Source organism: Ascaphus truei, chromosome 6, assembly GCF_040206685.1.
Source record: "Ascaphus truei isolate aAscTru1 chromosome 6, aAscTru1.hap1, whole genome shotgun sequence".
NCBI lineage: Eukaryota > Metazoa > Chordata > Amphibia > Anura > Ascaphidae > Ascaphus > Ascaphus truei.
This window is the reverse complement of record NC_134488.1, coordinates 98,318,677-98,345,739: the sequence shown is the minus strand read 5'-3', so window position 1 is coordinate 98,345,739 and position 27,063 is coordinate 98,318,677. Positions and strand designations below refer to the sequence as shown.

General features: G+C 40.0%; 1 protein-coding gene across 2 annotated transcripts in view; it reads right to left on the bottom strand.

Moving 5' to 3' along the window:
- The window catches only part of NTN5 (netrin 5), a 61,931-nt gene that overhangs the window by 16,899 nt on the left and 17,969 nt on the right, over positions 1 to 27,063 (bottom strand). The window contains exon 2 of one of the 2 annotated variants that reach the window (XM_075605311.1): positions 10,381 to 10,483. The exons of the other annotated variant lie outside the window; for it this stretch is intronic. The gene's annotated coding sequence lies outside the window, so the exon portion shown is untranslated. The remainder of the gene's footprint in view (positions 1 to 10,380; positions 10,484 to 27,063) is intronic. 2 annotated transcript variants of the gene reach the window in all.

Genomic DNA, 27,063 nt, shown 5'->3' with positions numbered 1-27,063 from the left:
AAAGAATCCTATGTGTTGTGCACCACACACTGTACTGTAATTGTGGAGCGCTTTCAGTCCCATTGGGAGAAAGGCACCGTATGAAATGAAATTATTATTAATTTATTATTATCCTATTTTTTATTTTTTGTCATAATAGATGACTCTTTCTCTTGAAGTTCTGAAGATTTAGAAGCCGATGCCTTGGGACTGGGAGGTTGGGAGATGTGGATGTCCTAATCGGTGTTATCTTTCTCAGATAATTAAAGTTTTTTTATTGCCCCGTTTTCACTTTCAATGACACTAACATTATCGGGTTTGGTGCACTTTTTCTTAAAGAATTTTTTAAAACACTCATTTTGAGGGTTATCTTAATGAACACAAATGTAATGTTTCAATTAACCAAAAGTCAAGGGTCAATGACTACAGATGAGCGAATACATCCAAATCCGTTTCCCGGATTTTCTCGCATTTTCCCCCCAAAATCCATTTAGCAGAATAAAATCCTAAAACGGATCTGGTCGGTTTTAATCCGCGAGGATTCATGAAAAACCACCGTTGGATACAACCCGTGGACGGATTTGTGGAATCCAATCCGCGGATTCAGCCATCCATTGGTGGATTCTTAACAATCGGTTCTTCTGAATCTGTCCACAGGTTGTGGAATCCACAGAGTGTACTGGTAATAATAATCAAAAAATCTGCAAAACACCCTTTTTGACATTGATTCGCTGAAATCCGGGTACCAAAGGAACCGACCGATCCGCTGCGGATCCAAATTCGCCCAAATTTTTTGCCATCTCTATCATTGACCTCTTTTGCAAGGGTTCCTGGGAGTTCAACACTAGCAGGGGTATTTTCCATCTAGAAACTAATGTTCCCATGAACACTTGCAGCAGGCCAGTGATGTCAAAGTGCCCTTATATGGCTAGATCTTCCATACAAGGGCGCTGGCATCACTGAGCTGGCTACAAATCAGAAGACATTGCTGGTTGCAATTTCAGACCGGCTGGGACAGCGCTGATGCAAGAAGCCCGATAAAAGCTTAGCTAGTGATTTTCACAGAAGGGGGTTCCCATTCAAAGCAGGGACCCCTACTGTGATAATCTTAGATGTAGCCAACTCTACTGTTGCTTGCGTTAGGGTACGGTTGCCTCACCTCAGTTGCGGTGCTGGAGACAGTAAAGCTGGCTACATCAGCATAAAAAATAGTTCATTACTTGGTCAATAGGTGGTGCTAGCAGGACTATATTAATTAAAATTAAAATAAATATATCTTAAAAGAGAAAAGGTATATATATAATTATTATTTGTCAATTTCCTTATTTCATCTACATTTTTAGTTCAATCTCTGGAACTTGGGGGATGCCATTCTCCCCCCCCCCCCCAACATTTCCCGCCCTGCCCCATCACCCAACTTTATAACATTTTCCTTTGTTTCCCTGCATGTCACCACCCCCCATCATCCTCCATCATCCTATGCGCAACACCCACTGCACATCCACACACATTTATATATATATATATATATATATATATATGACTTCCCTTTGAAAAAGTTACCCGTGAGTGACGAAACGCGTCAGGGAGCGTCATCACGTCGGACGCATTGACACTGACGTCATCATCGAGTGCTGGAGCAGATTGATCCATGCGCAAGTGCTGCAGAGGCTTGAATCATACGGAGCCACTTTCCAGGACTCTAACACAGCATTGTACAGCATCACCTGCCCTGGATACCTGCTGGGACGTCGATCCTTTATACTGCAAGACTGGGATTGCCCCAAGATGTTGCAATACTAACCGGATGGTGGTGATTATATCACGCAATGCTTGATTTTATTGTACTTTTGTAAGTGCATTTTTTACCCCCTCCTCCCCTTCCCCTCATTAAATTTACAATTTTACGCTATGGGCGTGCGCTCTCTCCTCCTTTTTTCCTTTTAGATTCCCTGTGGACGTGGTTTGTCCATATTGAGAGCAGCCGGAGACCCTCTACACCAGAACCCACATTATCATTGGACTTATCTTTGAGGACTGGTTATCACACTTTTTTGCTTTTCTTTATATATGTTGTCATTTATTTCAATGCATTATTCCTTTATGGTTTACAGGTTTTATATAGATTTGTGCTATATTTGATTATTTTAGTTATTCACTATTATTAGTTTATATTGTGTAGATTAATACGATTTTCAGTCAGTTCATACATACACACTGGAATAACCATAAGCAGAGGCGCTGCTTTCTTTTTCTGTTTGTCATATATATATATATATATATATATATATATATATATGTACAGGCATACCCCGCATTAACGTACGCAATGGGACCGGAGCATGTATGTAAAGCGAAAATGTACTTAAAGTGAAGCACTACCTTTTCCCCACTTATCGATGCATGCTGTACTGCAATCGTCATATACGTGCATAACTGATGTAAATAACGCATGTGTAACAGGCTCTATAGTCTCCCCGCTTGCTCACAGCTCCGGTACAGGTAGGGAGACGGTATTGCTGTTCAGGACGTGCTGACTGGCGCATGCGCGAGCTGCCGTTTGCCTATTGGGCGATATGTTCTTACTCGCGAGTGTACTTAAAGTGAGTGTACTTAAAGCGGGGTATGCCTGTATATACAGTATATATATGATCCAATTCACATATAGTATTCTGCCATAATCCAAAACCAGAAATTGAAACATTCTTTAGAGGCAAAAACTAAAACACCAGAACCAAGTGAGCATCTGTACTTCCCTGTCTAAAAATCTAGTCAGATGTAAGAAGCTCTCATACATTTCATGCATATGCAAGGAGAAAATGGTTCTTTGATATTGTACATCCCCTCCACGACTGGAGGTGCTTAACCAGATTTCTCTTGGTAATGTACACTGACCACCATCAAACATTGACATGGGAAAGAATTCTCATGATGGTTAATACTGTGTTTTTTCCAGTCTGTTTGCCTTTACTAGCATTAGACGTTTCACAGCTTTCACCACGGTGTGTTGTTTAAGTAGATGAGCCTGAATTGTAATTGGTCTAAATAAAATAATTTTATCTCTTGCAGATAGCGATGACAACTACATTCTCTTTTGGGTGTCTTACGTTTAATGGCAAATCTGGTGCAGTTTGGGGGCAAAAAAATTGCTCCAGATATATCAAGGCAAATGTATGTATCAAGGCACAAATAGTGCAATTCTGGGGTGAAATAGCTCCGCACAAAAAATCCTATTGCTTGTAATGCATACTGTAGTACAGTACATAGCAGGTGAGGTTGAAAAAATATGTCCATCGAGTTCAACCTATGTTACAGTATGTTAAATTTAGAAGACAGATACTAATTCTATATTTGTATTTACAGTATATTGATCCAGAGGAAGGCAAACACCCCCCCTCCCCCACACACCATGAAATATCATCCAATGATTTCTCATAAGGGAAAAATAGATTATTTCCTGACTCCAATAATGCGAATCAGATTACTCCCTGGCTCAACAGCCTTCCCATGTTTAATTATTTGGTCTGTCCCAGTCTGCCTTTACTTTCTAGAACAGGTTAGTGATATGCGCTCCAACATTTATATCCAGTCTTGATTCAGAAGTAGCATAAGTCCTTTATAAAGATGCAAAGGATAGGTAACTGGGGCTAGTGAGGTATATAAGCAATGACCATAACACTTCAGTGACTATATTATAAAAAATAGGATATCTCTGTCCCTGATTGGGAGAGTATATAAGCAATGACCATAACACTTCAGTGACTATATAATAAAAAATAGGATATCTCTGTCCCTCATTGGGAGAGTCCTAAATGAACATAAAGTAATGGTGTACTCACATATAATTGCACCAGTCCTATGTATCTTGGTAGGCGTGCAACCAGGAGAATAATGCTGAAGTCCAAAGGAAAAACACTCCAACGCACAGCCAGAAATAGAGTGGGTCCCAAACGGAAAATGTTAGTAAAAAATCATCTTTATTAGTCCATATTAAAAAAACGGAGGTAAGTACCCTCCTATGCTTTATCCTTGATAAAGTACCACTAGATACGAAACGCGTAGGAGGGTACTTACCTCCGTTTTTTTAATATGGACCAATAAAGATGATTTTTAACTAACATTTTTCGTTTGGGACCCACTCTATTTCTGGCTGTGCGTTGGAGTGTTTTTCCTTTGCCTTTACTATCTAAAAAGATGTCCAACTTTTTCTTAAAGATAGTCTATACAGTACTGTATATTATTACTTTGAGACATACAGTCCATTTTTTGGCCCTGAATTATACCACTTTTCCCTAGATACTGTACATACTGTACATCCCTTTGTGTTTATTGGTATTTTGCATAAAATCAACATGTGCTAATTTCAAAATGCTAAGAATATTCAGATGATTAAAATGAACATATTTCCCTGGTATCTCTCCGCATGTTGTATAGATGAGTGTTTTGGGAGGTATATCAGCTAATTGATACTCTATTAGATAGTACCTTGCGCTCTCTCCAAATGTGTGATTTTTCCCTTGTTCGAGCTATGCAAGACTATGTAACTCACAAATAATACATTTAAAAAAATGCAGCACCCATTTGCACCTCTGCTTATGGGGGTCCTTAAGAACATAGCGATATATTTAGTATCCTTAAATAGTGTGTGTTCATTTTCACAGGGCATGTACTGTATTTCTTTGTGGACATGCAGTGCTGAGCGAACACCTTTTAGAAATCGCTACCAGGTTTATTCATGTGTGTTGTTTAAAGTTGCTACATCCTGGGACAGTTTACCAACAAACACAACGGGAGAGTTTCAGCGACAGCTCTTTCCTCCCTCCCCTGCTCTGCAATTAATTTGTTAGGAATTTGACAATGTGCATTCTTTAACACACATAGATGCGGGTTTAATGGGCATGTGATGACAGACTGAAAGTCTCTCTTCACGGAGCAGGCACAGAGAGAATTAGCCCAGTTATGGAGGCGTACAGGCAGCAATAATTACCCTTTTAACCCTTTTCCCATCTACGTGATTCATGCTGTTAGTTCATCCATATGTTGCTATTTCATTTATCTTCCGTTTGAGTTATTAATGCTGTTGCATTTTGTAACTCCCCGTTCCCCTGTTTAATCTCTTTCACACTTTTCTCATTTTACGCTCGTCCAATAACTTTTTTATCCTCTTTGATTAGTCAATAATTTTTAGAAAATGACATCTCGCTTAATATAATTCTGTTTCCATTTTAATGCCCTGCTGTATTGAAAACTGCTTTTCGTTGTTATGTTTAAAGGGTTGTTATCTAAACCTTTTCAATTAAACCAGTGCTTTCCAAAGTAGCATCTATCGATAATTCAGCAGAAACAAATGAATGCACATACAGTACCCAGAATATGACTGGAATATTCACCAGGTAGGTCTGGCTGGGAGACGTGATGAAGGGGAGACATAGGTAAGGCACATTCATTTCCAATGATACTTTAAAGTTTAAACTAAAGGAGAATGATTCTGAAAGCTGCTCTCTCTTTTTAATCAGGGTCTATATATTACAGTGTTGTGAGTGAAGAGGGCACAATTCATTAAACGGGAAGGCATGGTTGTTTTCACCCGCTTTTGTATCTCGCCAGATTCATTAAGCCCTTATCGCCTGTGTAAACCGTGCTATAAGCAGCTTTTCTAACACTATTTGGTCTGGGTGTACAATTCCATGAAATGTGCAGATTTTCAAAGCAATTGAGGCAAACTCAAAAAATATAATTTTTTTCTGAGTATTCATTAAGCTTCAAGTTTACAGATCCATGTCTTTAGCTTAGACAGGAGAGGTGAGATACCTGTGCACCCACCTCAGATACCTGAAAATACGTACCATTAAATAATTTGAATACATTTCGAATATGTAAATGAGCACATTTCCCTGGTATCTCAAGTGAAAGGCTTTAATTATGTACTCTTTGGTAATCAAGGAGGCTTCATGTTCGCTATGGAAACTAAGGTGTTTATAATTCTAAAACCTCACCTTAGCAGTGGTGTAACTACCGAGATGCACGGGAAAGTTCCGAGGGCCCAGCTCAAGGGGGGGGGGGGCACGAAGGAAGTCGGTATCCTCCCTTCGGACTCGAGATGAACCCCCCAAGTGGTGACAGAGGCCCTGCGCGCTTCCCCACAGCAATGAAACTGATTGCCGGGGGAGAGAGCAGGGCCTCTGTAAAACAGCAGAGCTGCTCCATCGACGTCGCGGTGTCATATGACGCTGTGTCGTCATGGCAACACATCACGTGATGCGTTTCCACGGCGATGCGTTGTCACGTGACGCAGCAACATCATGATGTCTGACCGGCAGATAATTGAACTGGGCCCCTTACTCTGAAGTTACGCCCGTGCACCTTAGCCTTACTATCTATCCAGTGCATGCCATAACAGCTATTAAGATCAGGCACTGCGGAGATTCGGACGAAAACTGCATACAATTGACATTTTAAAACGCTCAATGGTTACGCATCGCGAATTATTCATGAATGTGGTGTGAACGCCAGAATTTTATTGCATCAAACTGCATGCTGTTTTGGAAAAAAAAAAATTTGCTTTGATAATATCAGAGTTTAATGGATAGGCCCCTAAATCCAAGATCTTCCCCTCTGAGTGGCTTTTAAGGGAGTAATGTTATTTCATTGTCTCTTAGATTTGTTTAGATTAGATTTTGTGCATCTAACAGAGTTCTAACACTTGACAAAGCCACGTCTTCAAAACTGCACTAAATTCTGCAGTTCACTATAGTGTTCCTACTACAACACCAAGGCAAACCCACTGAGGCACGTTCTTCACGACCCCTTTCAACCTTTATCATTACTCATGAGCTAAATTCCTCCTGATTTGTAAATGTCATTTGTAACATTTACAACATGGGGTAACAGCCAATGGCTTTGCACTTTTAATTATTTTTTTTCATAAAACATATATAACTCATATTAAATGAAGAAGTAGAGCTGGATAAATGGCTTTGGTGTATGCTTTACCAGAATGTTAATGGAATTTATGTAAATTCTGTGTTGTGTTGTAATTACTGTTAGGATCACACCCAGCAGTATTCTCTTTGAAACTACAAGGTTTAAAAGAATTTTGTAGGCCGGGTAAAAAAAAAATGATTCTGAATTTCTTAACCTTACTGACTCTTGGCTGTTACTCACACATTGTGCACCATTTAATTGAATTTCTTTGATAATGTAGGTTTGTACACATTCAATATGGGGGGATAAGAAGGGGTGGCTCAGTGAATAAAGACACTGACTGTAAACAATGTCAGAGTTTCAATCAGAGGAACCTGGTTCAATTCACAGTGTCAGCTCCTTGTGACCTTGGGCAAGTCACCTTATCGCCCTGTGCCTCAGGCACCATAATCATAGATTGTAAGCTCATCTGGGCAAGGACTGTGTCTGTAAAAATTCCTATGTGCCAAGTACTGTGCATTATACTGTAATTATGGAGCGCTTTGTGTCCTCTTGGGAGAAACACACTATATGAAATAAAGTTATTATAATATCATTCTGAGATTAATTTACACATACAATATGCTGATATTGCCTGATATACTGTAGAAAAGAAAAGAAAAAACTTCTGAGGATATATTCAAGATGCTTTTGAGAGGAAGTGACACGTTGGAAACTCTACCAGATGGTTTTATGAAGATGAGGTTCTCACACACGGAATTCTTTAAAGTGCAATCTATGATACATTAAGGTGTCTGAATCTCTTAAACTCCTATACTGTTACGGCTTATTGAGAAACACATAGGAAAGCAAAGTATACAGCACCCTGAGAACTCACGTGTTATACACACACTGAATCACTAGGCAGCAAAATCATTATCTTCTATGGCGGAAATAGCTTTAAATGTTTTTCGATCCCTTAAAATCTAAAAATAAAAAAAATTGTGTATGGAGTGCAACATCACAAAAAGGAAAGGTGGTAGCCATTATCAAGAACAAGAATATGATTCATGAAAAAATGTAATAATATACATTGTGTTTTTAAAACCATCAGGCATCACACCTGTAAATGCATTGCTTCCAATGTGTTGCAAGGCCCCACTGGTCACAAAGAAATAACAACCAAGAATGTAGAATGAATGTACCGTACGATGACTAGAATCACATTCTATTCCGACCCAGCTGTAGCATTCCTCATCCCATAGGGATAGTATAACCAGGGCATGAGGAACGTCGGTAAATCAACCAATACTTTGGGGTATTCAAAATATTTGGGGTTGGGATAGTACCACATGCTTTCTCTTCTCTTCCCTATTCATCCTGCTCCAATGCCTAATTTGTTTCACATAATGTAACCCCCCCTGCACTTCAAAGTGAACACCAACATGTGTGTTTATTACTATGTTAATCCTTCCAATCCAGTACAGAGTATATATCCCATCAGTGGATTGGCAAACAGAAAGAAAAGTGTTGGGAACTTCTAGGGAACGTCATCTCCAAAATCCGCACCTGTGACTCTTAGTTCCCGATATTGACCTTTAAATGTTTGCACTAGAAAGGAAAATGAAGAGAGAAATATTTCCAGCTCACAAAAGAATAATATTTATTGTGACAGTGTTTGCACCGCTGTGCATAGAGTTTGGCCGGCACGTTAAGTCTATGACCCGGAAAGCGTACAATCTAATTTTGTTATCTAAAGCACGGGAAGATAAAGTGACTTGCCCACGGTCACACGAGCTGACCCTGGGGCTCGTACCGGGTCCCCCCAGCTGTAACATTACCAATGAGCTACTTCTTCAGGAGTAGAGACTAATATGGTGTAGTGAGCAATAATCTACCTACATCTAGAGACTAATATTCAATACTAGTACTATAGTTATAAAAAAACAGACAATTTACACTTTTATAATCAATGCAAATAACTATATTTAACGTCATTCATATTGAAGAAACCTGAAAATGATGAATGTTCATTTAAAGACTGGCATCATCACACACTCTTCTGTTTTTCCTTTCTTCAGACCTTAATTTCATGTTATTATTATTATCATTATTATTTTTAATATATTTAGCACCGAGGACTATGGCATACAAAGCTATCGACAATTTGAAATACCGAGAATGTATCTACTTATTGATGGATTTATAAGATACCAATATATTCCGCAGTGAACTACAGTGGGGGTGTGGAAAACAATAACAGAACATGCAGAAATATTGTGACATTAACATGTACCGTAACAATGCGCAGGCCCCTATACAATTTCGTGGCATTTTCAAAATGCTGCATGAGTTTTACTGGACTGTTAAGATTTTATTTTTTTAATTCTGCACATAAATCTGCGAAGGAATGTTCAAGAAAACACTGAACAGGGATAATACAAACATTCTCCGGCTCTTTTTGATGAGGAAAACAGAAGCCTGGCCAGAAGAGAGGAAGTTAGACCGATCAAGGCATATGACTGGCAGACAGTTGGTTTGGGGTGCCAAGTGGCGCAGCAACCATTAGACAAGAAATGTTCACTGTCCCTGAGGCATAAACCCAACCAAGGTTTTCTTCCCCCTGCATGGTTTTTCTGCAGGATTTCAATGCCAAGGCTTTTGCTACTATTTTCTACAGCTGTGGGCAATGTTTACATCTCTCTCCATGGTCACAGAATGATGGAATCCCTGAATATGAAAAGAGAGTCCCACCCCAAGGAGAGTACAATCTAAAATAAAGGAGAGAGTGGAACCAGAAGGTAGTGAGTAAGATGATACAGTACAAATATAAATAGCACCAGACATACACGAGGACATAAGGAATTGTATAAACTGCAGAGTAATTGTGAGTGTCTTGGAGATTTCAATGTAAATAAATGTATTTGATGAGAGGATTTGATGAGACGATGGTCATATCTTGAAAATAATAAGACAGTAAACTTGCTTAAAGAAATGTCTCCTGATGTACATTTTGAGGGCTTAATTTGTAGGGTGAAAACAGCATAACTGTGCTACTTGTTGGGCGAACCTTGGAGCTGATTAACAATCCCCAAGCCCCTGGAGAACCATCAGTTGCCGAGATAGTCACACTACAGTATAACCACTGGAGACCAAATGGCTACTAGGATTAACCTCTGTCCCGGGTGTCGATAGAAAGTCGAGCACAAAATACTACAAATATCTCAGGTGCCCAATTTGAGAAAGGAAGGAATTCAGAAATATTAAGCACCATTTTGTTATCCTTACAAATGAGATCAAAACCACTATTTTATATATAGAAAATGAAAGCCAATTTTATGTAACCGAAAAAATATTTAAAAAATGAAGTATTGGAAATATATCTGGAGCGCTACACTGTAAAAAAAGAAACATACAACTCACTGTAAAGAGCCTAAATGTGTGTGGTGACTAACAACAAAATATAATTTAGCAAAACAGACAATTCATTCACTTTACTTTTAATAGAGAATTCCTAGACATGTTGACCTTCGGTATGTGACTGGCCACATCTTGGTAGAAGTGTCTCTTCTTTCTGCATATTGAAGTCATCGGATCTGGACTTTAAAGAGGACACTTACGTTAATGTGGATTTTCAACTCATCATATACCGTATATGTCTACATATAACTTTCTGTAAAATCCTGCGTACATGGCATGCAATGAGTAACACGGCTTTTCCTTGCAATGTTACAAAATAGTAACAGGAAAATGCCAAAAGTTGACAATCCTCTTGAAACTCTCCCAGTTCCTATCGAGAGAGCGTTGTGTATTTCGAAAACCACTTAACCAATTTTTCTGAATCTACTGGGACACAGTTGGACGTCGACTGACAACAGATGTGCCAAGTTGCATACAGATTCAATTTTCTCCTTGAATTTATGAGTGGGAAAATAAACACGAAAAAAACATTTAACAAGTCATAGCTGCGGCTGTAATTGCGCACTCCTACAGTGCAGGTGTCCTCCAAAGAAACCTAAACTGCAGAAGCCTGCAATGCATATGTCTGTATATGTCTGTGATTTACAGGGTTTACCATATGTCCCACTGATATGGGTGGGTTGTTTACCTCTGTGCAAGCAGTGTAGGTGGTAAGGATTAGCTTGTGCCAGTTTTGATGGAGTAGCACAGGATGAGCTAAGAAACCATAAATAAAGCAGGAAGGAACAGAGGAGAAGAAACACAAGGACACTGTATAACTGGCTGGGTGATGGATGTGCAGGGAGTAAAAGGGCTCCTGTTTAAGAAGTGTTGATGGAGGAATTGGATTTTAGGAGGGAGAAATGGTATGTTAAAAGGAGATGACCTGTGGAGTCCTTGTGACCTTTTCTTGCTGGCTGGATTAGGGACTTGTATAAACTGTTCTAATTTAAAGCCAAGTGAACAAACAGCACATTGCGTTTCCCCGTTTTCCATTAATATGTCACCCTGCCCATTCTAAATTAATAGATTAGGCACTTCAAGTTCTGGGCGGTTTTCCATTTATAATAAAGAAATAAAAATGCCGCCATTGACGTCACTCCTTCTACCTTCAACAATGCAAAATATATGTAGAATTCAAATGAACAATGCCTATTATGACATTCTGCAGCCATAACGATCATTATAGCATTTCCATTTGAATAGTCAGAATTAAGACGCACCGTGTTCCCTGGATTTTTTTTCTTGCTGCACATTTTGATTTCCCCTCCACAAAGCACATTAACAAATACAGTAATCTCCCACTGTTTTTTTGTTTTGTTTTTTTGTAACCAGTTCCTGGTTTAAATAACGGTCAATTAACAAGTGTTATTGTCAATAAATGTAGCCTGATGTTATACTCTAGGCGAGGGCAGGGTTGCGCAACAGCAGTCCTCAAGGGCCACCAACAGGTCAGGTTTTCAGGGTATCGCTGCTTCAGTCTTTGACAAAGCCACTGACTGAGCCACCTGTGCTGAAGCAGGGATATCCTGAAAACCTGACCTGTTGGTGGCCCTTGAGGACTGGAATTGCCCACCCCTGCTCTAGGGAGACATTTTTCAGTAGTTCTTTTGAATCAGCTTACTTCATTAAGGCAATAACCCTCCAAATGTTTATTGGGGGAAAAGACAGAAATGAATGCACAAAATATTTAACTCTGTACTTTTTGTTTTTGTTTTTGTATTGATTATAAAAAATATATATGTCGTCTAAAACCAAGAATTGCACAGGAATAACTCGTGGCCATTTTTAAAAACTGGTTAACAACATAAAATGCAGCATACAAATACATTTCTCAGGGGAAAACAAAAGGAAATTACAGTCAGTTGTGAAATTGTTAAACAGTTTCGAATCATTCTCATGTTAAATTGGGGACTGTTATAGCAAAGGGCTTAATACAGCTAATAAGATCTTATTTCCACAGTAAAGACACCTACAACTGTTCTTTGTACTTTGGAGAAATATTACATGTTGAGAGACAGTTGAATGGTTTAAAATTCCTGTTTAAACTTTTTGAACTCTATTTAATCATGTTTCTGTGCTGAACTCATGTTTCTGTGCTGAATCTTGTTTTACAGGTGGCACAATTTGCTTTTGCATTACACATGACTAAATCTGAAAACCTCATCTTAGTTATTGTTTTAATTAACTCAGAGAGAAAAACGTCCCGTTTCTGTAGCGCGACTGAGAACGACAGACGAAAGTCAAAACAAATATATAAGCTTACAAAAAAACTGAAACAGTTGAGAGAACTTATCTACTTCCATCTTACTGGTGTATGCGGAACATATGTCTAAAGTCACAAGCCTAACAAAACTGTGATTTATTTCGCATTTTCCTGCCCGTTCTGGATCTATTATCCATTTCTCATAGCGTCTTTGCTGCTGAAATGCAGAGAGGATTATTACCACTTTTTAAAACAAAACTACAAATATTAGTTCGGTATTATTTATGTTAACTCAAATCACAGGGAAATGTCCTTTTAAATTAATATGGTCGTGTACAGTTTCTTTGAAATCGAAAGAATGAATTTAAATCAAATAATAAAAAGTATTGTTAAACTGTTTGAAGATGCAATAATTGTTACATTAGGTGACTGCCGTTTCTGGGAAAGTAAAATGGAAAATTGTGAAATACTGTAGCTAAAATGCCAAGAAGGTTTAGTAATACATATACAAATATATTTAAAATATTATTGAATTAAATATAGTACGTATATTAATATAATATAATATATATATATATATATATATATATATATATATATATATATATATATATATATATATATATATATATATTTAATGAAACATTACATATATTAGGGTACTGAAAATCATGAGTACATGGAATTAATTAATGTAAGATAATATGAAACTATTTAAGAAAGTTTGATAAGAAAGCTAAAATATTACATTTAAAAAACATTTTATAAAATGAACTCATTAATTAGAAAACAATCATAAAACTAGACATTAGGTAAATTCTTTAATTAATATATAAATCAATCTACAATTGTCAACAAAATGTGTGACATAGAAAAACAGAGGAGAAAAAGTAACAAATATTAAAAAATGAATACAGAATGTTTTCAACTAAATGGTGCTAATAAATGTAATAAGCAGAAAGAAAACCGGTGTGAAGAATTTAGTAAAAAGAAATAAATATATATTTTATAAATACCCATCAAAAGAAAATATATATTTTTCCTGTAGTCTAAATATATTTTTTATCATAGATTTACTCTAAATGTGCAAATAATATACAGTATTCAATCAGATGTAGCTAATGGTCAAACGTTGGCAGTGAAGTTGAAGTGTTATTATATTAAAATCAAATGCATGTGTACATACGCATATAGGAATATGAGGATACATAAAATATGTATCTATTTAGTAGATCTATAAACATTTGGCATTTTACCTGAAAATCTTGATTTGTATCTTTTGTATTAACACTTACACAGAGAGAGAACAATGCACTTTGCTGCTCTGCAGGAAGATCTGTCAGTCAAGGTACACTATTAACATGCAACTATGAATACAAGCAAATTCTAACAATGAATCATGGGAAGGAATTTGTTCCATAGGATTCCGGGGACATTTTGTCCATGCGTATTCTGCACCGCAGCCCTGCTGGATTTTTATCCTGTTTAGAAAAGGAAAATAATATGCACAGTTGGATTTTGCATTGTGCTGGAGTTCTCATCCTCCGGGACTTCTATCCCACCCCCTCAAAACACTTCCAACTTCCCCTCTGTTTCACCATCTGTTCTCTATTCCATGTTCATGTTTGCCTTCCCACTGAAGTGTTTTATTCTTTGCGGGGTAATGGATTTTACCCCAATACCTGTTGAATACCTATAAATAGGACCAGATCTGCCCAAACAAATGCTGCATAAAGTCTACACTTTCACTTGTATTTTTGGGAGGCACCACTTTGTCCTAACCCATTTATTGCAGTATAGATAGCGGTGGAGCATTGTAACTGAATGAATGTCCTACTAGAATACTTTTGTGACCACTGTAAGATGTATTTCATCCACATCTGTCTGTTACATGCATAACACTGGTAGAGAGGAAAAGTGCATGTATTTTCTACCACCACACCCCCCCCCCCTTTTTTTTTTTTTTTTTTTTACTGTAGTCCTGGTAATTTCTTTAATATACAACATTGACATAACTGGATTGCTTTTAATCAAAAAGTGGAGAAGAAATGTATGGTGAGTTCACCCTAAAGTGCCTTTTTGCCCCATTATCCATAATTTAAATATGTTCCAAAAATATGTAATCTATCCCAAGTGTTATTCTGGGCTGAATGGGTTAAATCACAGTCCATCTTTGATGTTATTAGCGCTATGCGGTCCATAAGTGACTTTCTGCCCCACCGTCTACAGTGCTTATCAATTTCTTACATTCCTCATAAATCTCCTGGGAACATTAGACATGCCGGTTTCTTTGACGCTTTCAAAAATAAAGGTAAAAAACCTGGGCATGTTGCCAAAATTGGTACATCCCACATACGTGTTCTCCTAATTTCCATGTATTGTTGTATGTAATGACACGTACAGTACTGCTACCTGAAATAAGCATAGCAAAATGACCGCAGTGCTCCTTCTTATTGTCCCAGTGTGTCTTGTTCTCTTTTTGTTGCATATTGTTATATTCCCCCCTTACACATTGTTCTGCGCTGCAAAATATGTTGACGCCATACAAATAAAAGATAGTGATAATAAAGTGTCCCGATAAATTGATAAATGCTACAAAAATCTGCTTTGCTGTCAATTTAATTCTAGAAATGTTCAGTTTATGAGCCTGATGCCTGGACCAATTTGTTACAGACAATGGTGGATCATTGAACCGGGGTAGTGCAGATCGGGCGCTATCACACACACATTCCCAATGAAGTCATATGTGTAAATGTTCCAACAGAAAGAATGGAATGTTTCACACATTACTTGTACAAATATATATATATATTATATATATACTGTATATATATATATATATATATATATATATGATTTAAAAATCAAAATCCTCAATGGAATGTTTAAACGCACCCAAGAACGGAAAACATTTGAACTCAGAATGATAAGACTCTTTGACACCAAAACCAAAGGACTTAATGCGGACATGGGTTTTCTCACACCCTATCAAAATTGTTTGTAATTATCCTGCTTGCCTCAATTCTTATCCACACTTTCTCTCCCCCCCAACATCCCTTCCCCTCCCCACCTTTCTTTGACACTGTCCCCTGGCTTCAAACACTTGTAACACCCTACCTTATCTACAGTAAATATCTAGGGGTTTTTCCCCCTCTCTCTACACTGTTTTAGCCATTGAATCCTTTGTATATCAGTATTGCGAAAAGCTCGAAAGCTTGTCTTATGACATAAATTGTTAGTCCAATAAAAAAGGTATCACCTGATACTGAAGAACTCATTTATTCGGCACTATCGCAACTGGACTAACATGGCTATTTTCTGCTTTATATATATATATATATATATATATATATATATATATATATATATATATATATATCAAATTCAACACAATATGAGATATTTTTTGTACATTGTATGTTTATACTAACAACTATTAAATAAAGACAAATATATATCATCCAATAGGTCCATCACTGTAACTGTTTACTTATCACACAGTAAAATCAATGAGTTTAAATGTCAGTAATTAGGTTATGATAAGGGGCATTATACAATTCTTTGCAAACATTGAAACTTTAATCATTTGTGCATAGTATAGTGCAGTACGTGTGGACATGTGTAGTGCAGTACATCATATGATGCTTTGGCATTGTGTGCAGCAGATAAATGGAATACATCTTGCACTGTTCCTCTAATCGAATTATCATGCAGAGTAAAGATGACATGCCGCCAATTGCTTTGTTATTTATGGAACCTAATGGTGTTGCTAATTGCTTTCTTTGTTGGGAATCGTCCTTTTCACATTAGGTCCCTACTGTGCTAGCAAGTTTTTCTTTGATCCACTCTTTTGCAAAAGTGGCCATCAAGTTCAAAGTCGTTTTAGTTCAAAGACAGGGATTATTTATTCCTTCAAACAGCTTTCAAATCCCTAAAGAGATATCTTATTATTATTCATTATAGCATAGCGAGGACACCAGAGCCAACCAGAAGCCAGGGATTACGGTATGGAGCACACTTTCTAAGAGAAGAATACTAGTTGAAAGGTTCAACTACTGTATGCTGGTTATGGGCTATCACTTGGGCACCCCAAAAAGACACTGTTACCAGACCAGCATTTGGAGGGTGAAGTGCAGAAAGATTTCCAAAGCAAATCACCATGAAAGTTCTGGCGTAGCGTTGTGACTGAGAGCTGTGTTATTGCGACAAAAGTTATTCATAAATCTTATATGCCCCTATAAACAGTAAGACTTTGTGCTCGTAATTGCTTTAAGGTTTTGGGGGTGTTTAGACTGCATTCTCTAATGTGCTTCATACATTGTACTGGCATGTTTCTTTTTCAACCACCATAACTCTGCTTGGTGAGATTTACAATGCTGATACAGTGTACATCGTGAGATAAACACACAGGCCTAAATGAGAGTGTGATGGTTTTCTCGGATTTCCCGTGGATATTGCTGGGTGAAAAGCAAAGACTTGGCATAACAAACTGTATACTGTATTAATCAGCTTACATTCTTATATTCTCAGTTGCAAGTAGATACCCACAGCCCATTGTACCCACACTATGGGCCTCATGCAGTAAAGTCCGATTGAAAAAATCACCACGATTTTTAATTCGCCATTGTTGACAGCGTTGCTATAACGGTATGCAGAGAGCCCCGAATACCAGTGATAGCAACATTTGCAAACATGGCGAGTAGCTGGCGATGTGATGATTGGCCCGCTGAAAAGGGCTCACCTGGCGATTTCTTTCTGCTGAAGAGAGAGAGCCGCCTCTCTCTGCGCAAATCTCAGCCACAATAAAAAAAATCGAATTAAAATTTTATTAGAATCGCGTTGTTTTCAGGTCTGGGAACCCCCTGCTTCCTGAGATACAGGCACTGTTATGGGGTGCCGGTATCTCCTATGCATTGAAATGTCACGTGACGCGGGACATTTACATGCATAGGAGATACCGGCACCCCATAACAGGGCCTGTAACTCGGGAAGCATGGGGTCCCTGGACCTCAAATCAACAAGGTTCTGCTCCAGAGACCCCCTGCTCATCTACACTAGTAATAAAATTTAAATTAAAATATGTAGTAAGCACCAATACACAACCCACCCCCTGTGCCCCCATATAAAACCATTATTTATTTATTTGAAGATATGATTGATAACATAGGACTGCGGGGGTCCTCGAGTGGTCCCCGTCGGTCCCCGCTGGCCTGCTGCACGATTCGTGTTGTAAAAAAAAATAAAGATGGCCAACATTTCAATAAATACACCTCCCCCCTCAAAACACATACAGTACAGTAATGTGCAAAATAACTATTATCCAGATTTGGATCATAGAATTTGCCCATTCATAAACAAAGCATTAGCCAGCCAACAACCCGGGGACCCCCACCGGCCTCTGGTATTAATCCTTTGTGGGTTGTGTATTGGTGTTTATTACATATTGTAATGGTTATTGGTGGGTAGCGGGAGGGGTTAACCCCTTCATTACCTTAGCGTATTAACCGCAAAGGTAATGAAGGGGTTAAGTTCACCCGCAACCCCTCCACAAGGCCTAAACGCACACCAAGGGCCAAATAACACCTTCACCCACCCCCGCTACCCACAATACGCATGGCACTGGTGGTTAACCCTTTCATTGCCTTAGCGGTTAGCCGCTAAGGTAATGAAGTTGCCTGTAAATGCATTTTTCATGAATCTGATTCATGCCGAGGGTCTTCGGTGCTGGTATTAATGCGATGCATCAGTGCATCAATGCGATGCAGGAAGAATGCATTTTTTTTTCTTTTCTAAGTGCCGTCTCGCTTGTTATCGGCAGCTTCTCACCACCTTCTTGCCAACTTTTCCTGGCGAGAGGATTTGGAGAGGAATTCTCAATTCTAGAGCGGCGATCAGCCTCGATAAGTTGATCGGGACTTATAGATAAGTGCTGAAAAGTGGCTTATTGCCTTGCGTTTGCAGATATATTTTTTTCCGGCAAAAATTTTTGCCGAAAAGCTCTCTTATCGCCGACTTATCTGAACTTACTGAATAGCAGTAGGCTTTTTTGTTGATAAGGTGGCGATAAGTGGCTTATCGCTGCTTGCTGCATAGGCCCCTATATCTCAATCATTACAACCCACCCACAAGTATTACAAGCAAGCACCTCTCAATCATGAGTAATTCCAGACAATTAAGAATCAGAATTCAACCAACCAAGCGCACACTACTCTAAGCACTGTGAAACTAAGAAAGCACACATTGAAATACATTGAAAACTTTTATACTGACATAGAATAAACACTTAAAAATTAAAAACAAAGTTTACCCCCAAAATCCCTTTGCATAAATGGAATATGTGAACTATGTAATGGGTGGTCATTGAATATGTGACTGTTTGCTCATCCACCAATGGCACCCATAACAAGCATTTAATGTTTTATTGTATTCTTGTAAATATAATGGCCCTTTAGACGTAGCTACTATGTTATAATCGTATGGCTTGTTTTTTTAGGGCAGATTGCATTCTGCGTTCTAACGCGATGTATCAGAAGGGAACACAAGAGGCCTCCATCAGTGATGGAGCGATCACTTGATCGCTTCGGGTTAAAAATATATATATTTTAAGGACAAAAATGGCCTTGTTTCTTGTCCTACCAAGTTTCTTTAGTTGCATTGTTCATGCTAAAATTCTGTTTCTGTATACTTCTATGCCTAAAACATTTAAATTTTAATGAAGAGAAGAACAATAAGTCACAGGTTTCCGTGCCGGGAGTCCTCCTGTTGAGTTTTCATTATATTTGATCAAAGGGTTAATTTCCAAAACACTATCTAAATAAGGGGAATTGGCCCTAATACTGTATATGGTTGATACCAGAATATCAAATTAGGTCAAGTCGGATATGTATCAATAAGAGACAATTTGCTCTGCAGTGCTTTGCACAAGATCTGTTGCTGATTACTGCACAAAACTTGAATGGGAGATTCCATATGGTAGTCCTGAATCAGCAGTATTGCACCTTAATGAATTATCCCCACTGACTCTTTGGGGCAGATTAATTGAGATCCGTTACAGGATGTCACACGTGAATGGGCGTTACCTGACATTGACTTGAATATGAGTTAACACCCAATTAGGTGCATTAACCTAATGGATCCCAATGAATAACCCCCTTGCAGTGTCACTTTAATATAACATTCAAATATGTATCTTGATACAAATCCACCCAAGTGGACATGTCTACTAATGTCTGATTGTATTGGCTTGTTACTTTTCTATTGTAGTTTAAATCTTTTAGTCAAATAGGTATTTCCATTTGTATTGATTCCTGAAGCACAGTAATAACCAAATTGGGATTCTTCCCAGTGGCCCTTAAATAAAAAAAACATTAACAGAAAATCTGCCTGGCATCCATTCATTTCATTAATTTAGCAGACATGTGAACCATTTTATATATATATATATATATATATATATATATATATATATATATATATATATATATATATATATATATAACTAAGTGCACAATTAAAACACTATAATCAGACAATGTACCACTAAATGCTGCCAATGTGTTAATACTATACACAATAGTAATGGAAATATAGACAGGAGAGAAAAAACACAGGCGCAAATAGTGATAAGTGAAAACTATTGCAAAGTATCAGGGAAGAATTAATAGCATATGGACGAAACCAATGAAGATGAATCTAAAATAATAAAAAAGAAGAAAAATATGGTGAAGTATGCTTGTATTCTTCAGAATGCGCAAAAGAGAAAAGGATACTTACAAGGTAGCAGATAAAACAGGCATGTAGGATATCAAGATCCTCTCCTCACTGCTGATCTGTATGGCGGCTAGTTGGTTCTGGCTCCACCTGGAACGCAGAGACTCCGCAAAGGCTCAGGTGTTTCTGCAGCTGCCTCCAGTGTAGTCCTGGCTATCCCTCCAGTCTCGCAGGATTGCGAGTATGACGTCAGCGTGTTGTTGTTTCCGTCGTTGAAGGGAGGAATCAGCATACACTGTCCAGCTAATACTAGACCAATATTGCCAGATACAGCTAAGAACTCAGAGAGTCAGGGAGACCTTAAGGAAATGCTATTCCAGCCTCCACCCTACGTGTTTCGTCTTGAAAAATACTTCATCAGGGGTAATATATATATACATACTGCAAGACAGTGTCCTTACCTGCTTGTTACGTATGGACTACTACTGTTTATATCACATTGAGGGGTATGCAAACACATATTGGGGGAGCACTGTCCATTTTCAAAAATGGCATATAAATGGCTCCAGATTTACTGATAAACATAATGTGTTATTGCTAATGTCAAAACAAAAATTGAGATGTTTTTTGCACCACAACAAAATGTCAGTTCATTTTTCCCAATCAGTAATAGCAAATTGGTTGTTTGACGGTTGGATTCTGACTTCAGTTTAGCAGCTGACTTAGCTCTTTATTCAAAGATCTGTTTTACTTTGATCATTTCTTAAACAAATTTCCTCTTTATGGTGCAAGTGGCTGGAGCACAGGCAGAGGATTATAGGCAAGCTGTAGAGTATAAAGGACATATCATTTGGAGCACACTTGTGTGCTTCATATTCTTTTACATATGGCCTGCAGCCGCAACCTGCTGGGTGAGCAATGGAACCCTACTTCTTAAATTAGGTGGAGTGGATCCAATCAAAACGGAGGTACTTTGTTTCTATTGCTATTAATGCTATAAATTGTAAGAATGTTCCAGCTGAGCCCAAGTATAGATTTACATTTCATACATGTACCTAAATTCATTGGCTCCGTCTTTTCCCCCCTCCCCTATACTTATGTTGTCTTAGAGCAAGTACAGTATATTATCCTTTCAGTGTCAAGACAGCCAAGAAAGGGGTTAATTTCCCCATGGTCTTTATATATATAGAATTGTCATTCTATTATTTAAAACAAAATATTTGTATAGGAATTATTCAAATGAGTTGATGTATTCATATTTAGGCATTTTATCTTGGCTAGGAATATGGGTTTACTCTAAACTTGGAGCCATATAATAATAGCAGCCTTGATAATTGGATTTTCCCATAGCACTGACAATAAATGTCCTGGATGCATTTTGTATCATGCTGCAAATTCAAAGATGCTTTACTCAGAAGACACCATTGGTGCCACAAAGAACCGTCGAGTTCAACGGCTTTCCGTAGTCTTCCTTCTCTCTAGAACCACCTTTTCGAATGTGCTGCCTGTTATAATAGCACATCAAGTTCAGAGATTCTATTAAGCAGATGGGAAAATTAGGCCTGTCGGCAGTGACTGTCCCTGGCTGGTCTGAGAAGCACTTTTTAATTGTTTGGTTCACTGTTGCTGCTCGAGGACTGTGGTTTCCAGCGGAAGTGGCAGAGTGGAGGGATCTACACCAGCGGTGTGCAAACTGGGTGGTGCACCCCCCAGGGGGGTGCAAGATTGTTCAGGGGGGGCGCGGTAGTTGCAGGGGCCCCGCGCTCTTCCCCCAAGGCATTTAAATGATGAATCGCGTGAGGCCTCTTCAACTTCACTTACCTTCTCTTCGGAGACGTGTCGTCATGGTAACGCGGCATCAAATGACGCAGCGGGGTTATGTGACGTCACGTTGGCATGGCAACATGACGTCACGTGACCCAGCGGCGTCATTTGACGCCGGATAGCGGAGAGGAGGTACGGGAGGGGGAGCGCGAGCAGGGAGGGGGGCGCACGCTGGAAAGATTGCGCACCGCTGATCTACACCATGATAGAATATAAAGCAGTAATCCAGCTGCTCATTTTATTTATTTTTTAACCCCCACTTGTTTTTACAGGCTAGGAACCAGGGAATCCCTGGAGCTGAATCACTCTATTTTCTGCTCCGGGGACCTCCTGGCTGCCTAGATACTTACCAGAGAAAGTTCTGGCACTCAGTCCCCGCCAGCGGAAACAAAATGGAGGTTTAAAACTGCCGTGTCACGGGAATGATTTTGTGGCATCCTATTGTCCCACATGACCTGGGACATTAAAACTCCAGGAGAATGCCGGTATCTTTACCGGTAAGCTTCTCCGGAACAAGGGGGCCTGCAGAGCTGAAAATAGCACGGTTCAGCTCTTGAGACCCCTTGACTACCATCCTGTAAAAAAGAGGGGATTAGGAAGAGGGAATTGCTGCTTTAAACTATTGCCATGCATTACTAAGCCCCTAATGCCATAATTATAGCCCAATCTAAATCAGGAAGCTAATTTTCTGACTGGTCTAATTTTTTAGCCTATAATTGAGTTGATATGTTTTTAAAGCCCACTAACCATAGTTAGTATTCCTACTAGCTTACTTTATGAAAAACTCTAAGCCTTTTTGATCTATTGAACACAGACGTACTATGTATCCCTAGGACCCTGCTCCTTTGGGTTTGAAATCAATTGCAGTTCGTGAACATTTGAAGGAATTTATGTTCTTAACAAGCACAGAAAATTCCCCTGTTCCCTGCGTGATGAAGCTGTCTGTGTTTATTTTAAAAAGCCTCATGCATGTAAAAAGTTATCAGTTGGAGGAATCCAACATCTTATTCCCTTTCCCTTAAATTTCACGCTTTGGTGTAACATATTTTTTTCTGTGCAGCAGATGTTATCATCTTTTTTTTTTTTCCCAAAACATTTTTTGAACTTACATCATCATGTTGCCCATATACAGTACGGGTATACACTTCCACTGTAAAACTGGTGGATTATAGCAACGGACTTTCATTCCCCTTCTCCTAAATCTTGTTTGTGTATCAATTTTGCATCCAGGAAGCTGAAACATTACGTATTTATATCTGCATCTTTCAATTTTCAAATTGACTTTTATTGCAGTTACTGCATCTTTCACATTTTTCTTTAATTTGTTTATATTATTTCTTCTGTTTCTTTATATATTTTGACACCTGCATTAGGCCTTGGCCATGTTTAGCGCTTGCTGGCGGAAGCGTGCTGACGCGCGCTCCCGCTCAGCACTGAGCCCCTACAGCCGCAATTAGAGCGGCTTTAGTAGGGGCTCACCTGCGCTTCCGCGCGCTTGCGGAAGCGCAGGTCTTAGGGGAATTTTAAATTCCCCCGCTTGCCGGCGCGACAGGCCGGTCACGTGAGCGGTTCGCCCAATGAGGGCGAACCAGCTCCGTGACGTCACTGGCCCGCCCCCGGCCAGTGACGCGCCCACCCCCAGCCCGCCCCCTGACGGCTGCTGACAGTGCGTGCAGTAAGCAACCGCAAGGCCAGGGAAAGCACCCGCTTTCCCTGCGCCTCAGCGCGCCTCAGCACGCCAGCAGGGAACATGGCCGAGGCCTTACATTGTTAAATGTTTTTTTTGCATCAATGCCATTCTGTTACTTAAAAAATAGTTCACTTTATGGATCTAAGTAGGTTACAATTTCCTTCGCTAATAGAAAATTACAGCAAGGGAGTTAAATATGAAAATATAATTTATAAACACAAACAAGTAGTGCTCTCTCAGTCTCAAGCACAGCTCACTCAAATACTGTCCAGACCATTCTAGCAACAGATATAAGACAAGCCTTTAGTTTGCCAAGTGTACTGTATCTATCGCTTCCCTATCTCTCACACATATTAAAAGTAAACTCTGCAAAAGTTCACCTCTGTTATATTTTCAATTTAATGGGCCTTGAAAACACTTCAAACACGTGAATAAAGTGCTCTTGTAAACAGTTTATTTTACAAGTAAATTGGTGCGGTGCGAGATGTCTCTTATAGGCTCACTAAATGATGTTTGGGTAACGGGATAACACAGACATGGTGAGCAGCTCTAGAAACATGTGTCCTGCACCATAACAGACTTCTCTCCCAGCACCTCCAGACTTGTAATGTTTATTCCTGTGGTGATTTATAACAACAAGTAATTTCTGTGCCTTTTATCCCCATCTCTGCTAGTGGGGTCAGCATTGCTTGCTCTCTCCAGTGAGGAAAAGGGATACAAATGTTGGTTGGTGTTCCATTTTCTCACATAAACATTTTACATGTCTGCTGAGGTGGAAAAAGGTCTACAGTGTCATTCAACTATGAGACCGGGTAAAAATACATCTAAATGATCATTTTGCAGCTTCACTTGAATTGCCACCTGGCTCTCATGTAATCTCTTTGCTGGCAGAGGAGCCAATAATGACTTGCGAACGGAGTACAGTTACCGGAATTATGTAACAAAGTCTCCTGCCTTCAAAACTAGGTTAAAAAAAGGCACAAGAGGTCTTTGCTACATAACCCACTACATATTAAACATACAAAGATTTTTATGAAGATTTAAATGTGATGGAGTACATATGTATTACGGTTTTCTTGGTGAATAATTGATGCAAAAACACTGCATCGGAAGAACCAACAAAGCAGATTTTTTTTAATATATCTGGTGCAACCAGTTGCCCGAGAATTGGAATAATTTTGCCTTGATGCAGAAATCCCTCAAAGTGGATGAAACTGTTCGTGACTCTAGCGATGCGCACATTTTTTTGAGGATTTGAATCGGCCTTGAATCGGGCGGTTCCTTTGTTCCGCGGGTCAGTCTCAAAAAGGTTGATTCGTCTTTTCCGGATTCTTTCTTCAATCACCGACAATTCAATCCGCGTATTCTGCAATCCGCTGGTGGATTTTAACAATCCAATCCGCAGATCCGTAATCCGCTGGTCGGATTTTACACCGCGGAACAGATTTTGAATGGAATGCTCGGGTAATTCCAGGAAACGGATTTTGACAGTTTCGCCCATGATACTCCCTCCCTACAGTTCTATATATGTAGCAATATGACAGCTTCAGCCATTTCCTATCCCAGTTTAAAAAACAAAAGCGATTCAAGTTGGCCTATTGAACATTGCAAACCTTCTCTGCACGGTGCCACTGGCGATGACTGAGCTCACACTTCTTTCTTGCAGCTTGACAGTTTACCTCATTTAAATAGTAAGAATACACAATGTGTATGTAGCCCTTTTTGTGAACCGGCCGACCCACCCAATCTCACATTGGCCCCTCGTGGTCTAACCGGTCCCTTTCCCTGCAACACACCTGCTCCTAAAGGGTTACTGGTACTGAAACACACCTGCGGCTCCAGGAGATCTGAGCCTCCGCTAGCTGGGAGCCTGGGGAAACCCTTACCATTACCTGGTGCAGCGCCTCCACTTACCCAGGATCCCCCGTTAGGAAAGATAGCCCTGAATAAGAAATACCATAACACACGTAGATATAACACAATAGCTAACACTTTACTTAATAACACATAACACAGTACATAACATCATAACATAACCGGATGCTCTATCCGCATCACCTCAGCCCAATGTCTGGTATTCCCCACCCAGTGTCCTGTGATCACCCCACACCCAATGTCCCGCAATCCTGCGAAAGGTCGTGGGTGACTGCGCAGTCACTATGTTAAGCTAGGGCCCAGTTGGTGCACTTTATAATATTGAAGATACCTTCCGAGCACTCCGATGCTCGGGACCGCAACTCTCTTCTCAAAGGGTCAGACGTCCGTATGATCCTTTCCAGGTACTCTGCCGGTGGACCCCAACGAGGGTCCCACCGCTTCACGGGAACTGCAACCGGACCACGGCAACACCAACCGCATGGAACAGCAACCGCCTTCCTATCACTAACTACTACTTAGAGTGACAGCAACCCTAACCTAGGGCCTGTCCCTGAAGAACCGCAACCTGGGATGGCTTGAGGGAAACTCCTAGGGCCTGTGGACATAACCTGCCCCCCCTTCCCCTAGCTACCCAGTCCTAACTGTAACTGCTACTAGCTATTCCCAACTCACCTGCAGCTGACACACCGCACACACTGTCAGCCTGCAGGGATCCACACTTCACACACACTGCACGCACTGTGCCCAGCACATACAGCGACACTACTCACAGGCAGCTGCAATCACACACAGCCCCTGGATCCCGCAGCAAACACACTGCTAGCACACCGTGCCTCTTTGACAGTGCCCACAGCACTCTCCGCGGCGACACTGCCAAACCAGCACCTTCCACACTCAAGGGTCACCTCCCTAGTTAAGGCGTCCCTCTTCAGTTACCCCCTGCCCTTTACCCGGGAATTGGGGCCTGCCTGGGAATCTAGGGAGGACCCTTACCTGATGCAGGAGCCACGCGCTCCCTGCACCCTTCCTACTCCTTCCTTCTCCTCTGCCTGACTGACTGTTGCAAAGCCCGGGAAATGTATCTCTTTTCCCGGGCTGAGCTTCCTTCAGCCCTATTGGCCACTAGGGAGCACCTGACCTCTGCCTCCCTAAGCCTCCTGGGAATTGTAGTTCCCAGGGGCTGCCTAATGCATTGGGGCCGCGTGCGCACTTCCCTCGCGCATGCGCGAACCCCTAATGGCCGCCTCAACCTTCCTATCCTCTTCCCTACTCTCGCGCGATCTCTTCCTGCTCTAGGGAACCCATCGCGCGCTTTTGTCCTACTGCGCATGCGCGAGCTAACGCGCAATGGCGGCGCACTCTGCTTAAGCCGCCCAGCCGGTGGCAACGCGATCGCGGCCCTAGCGACGGCCCG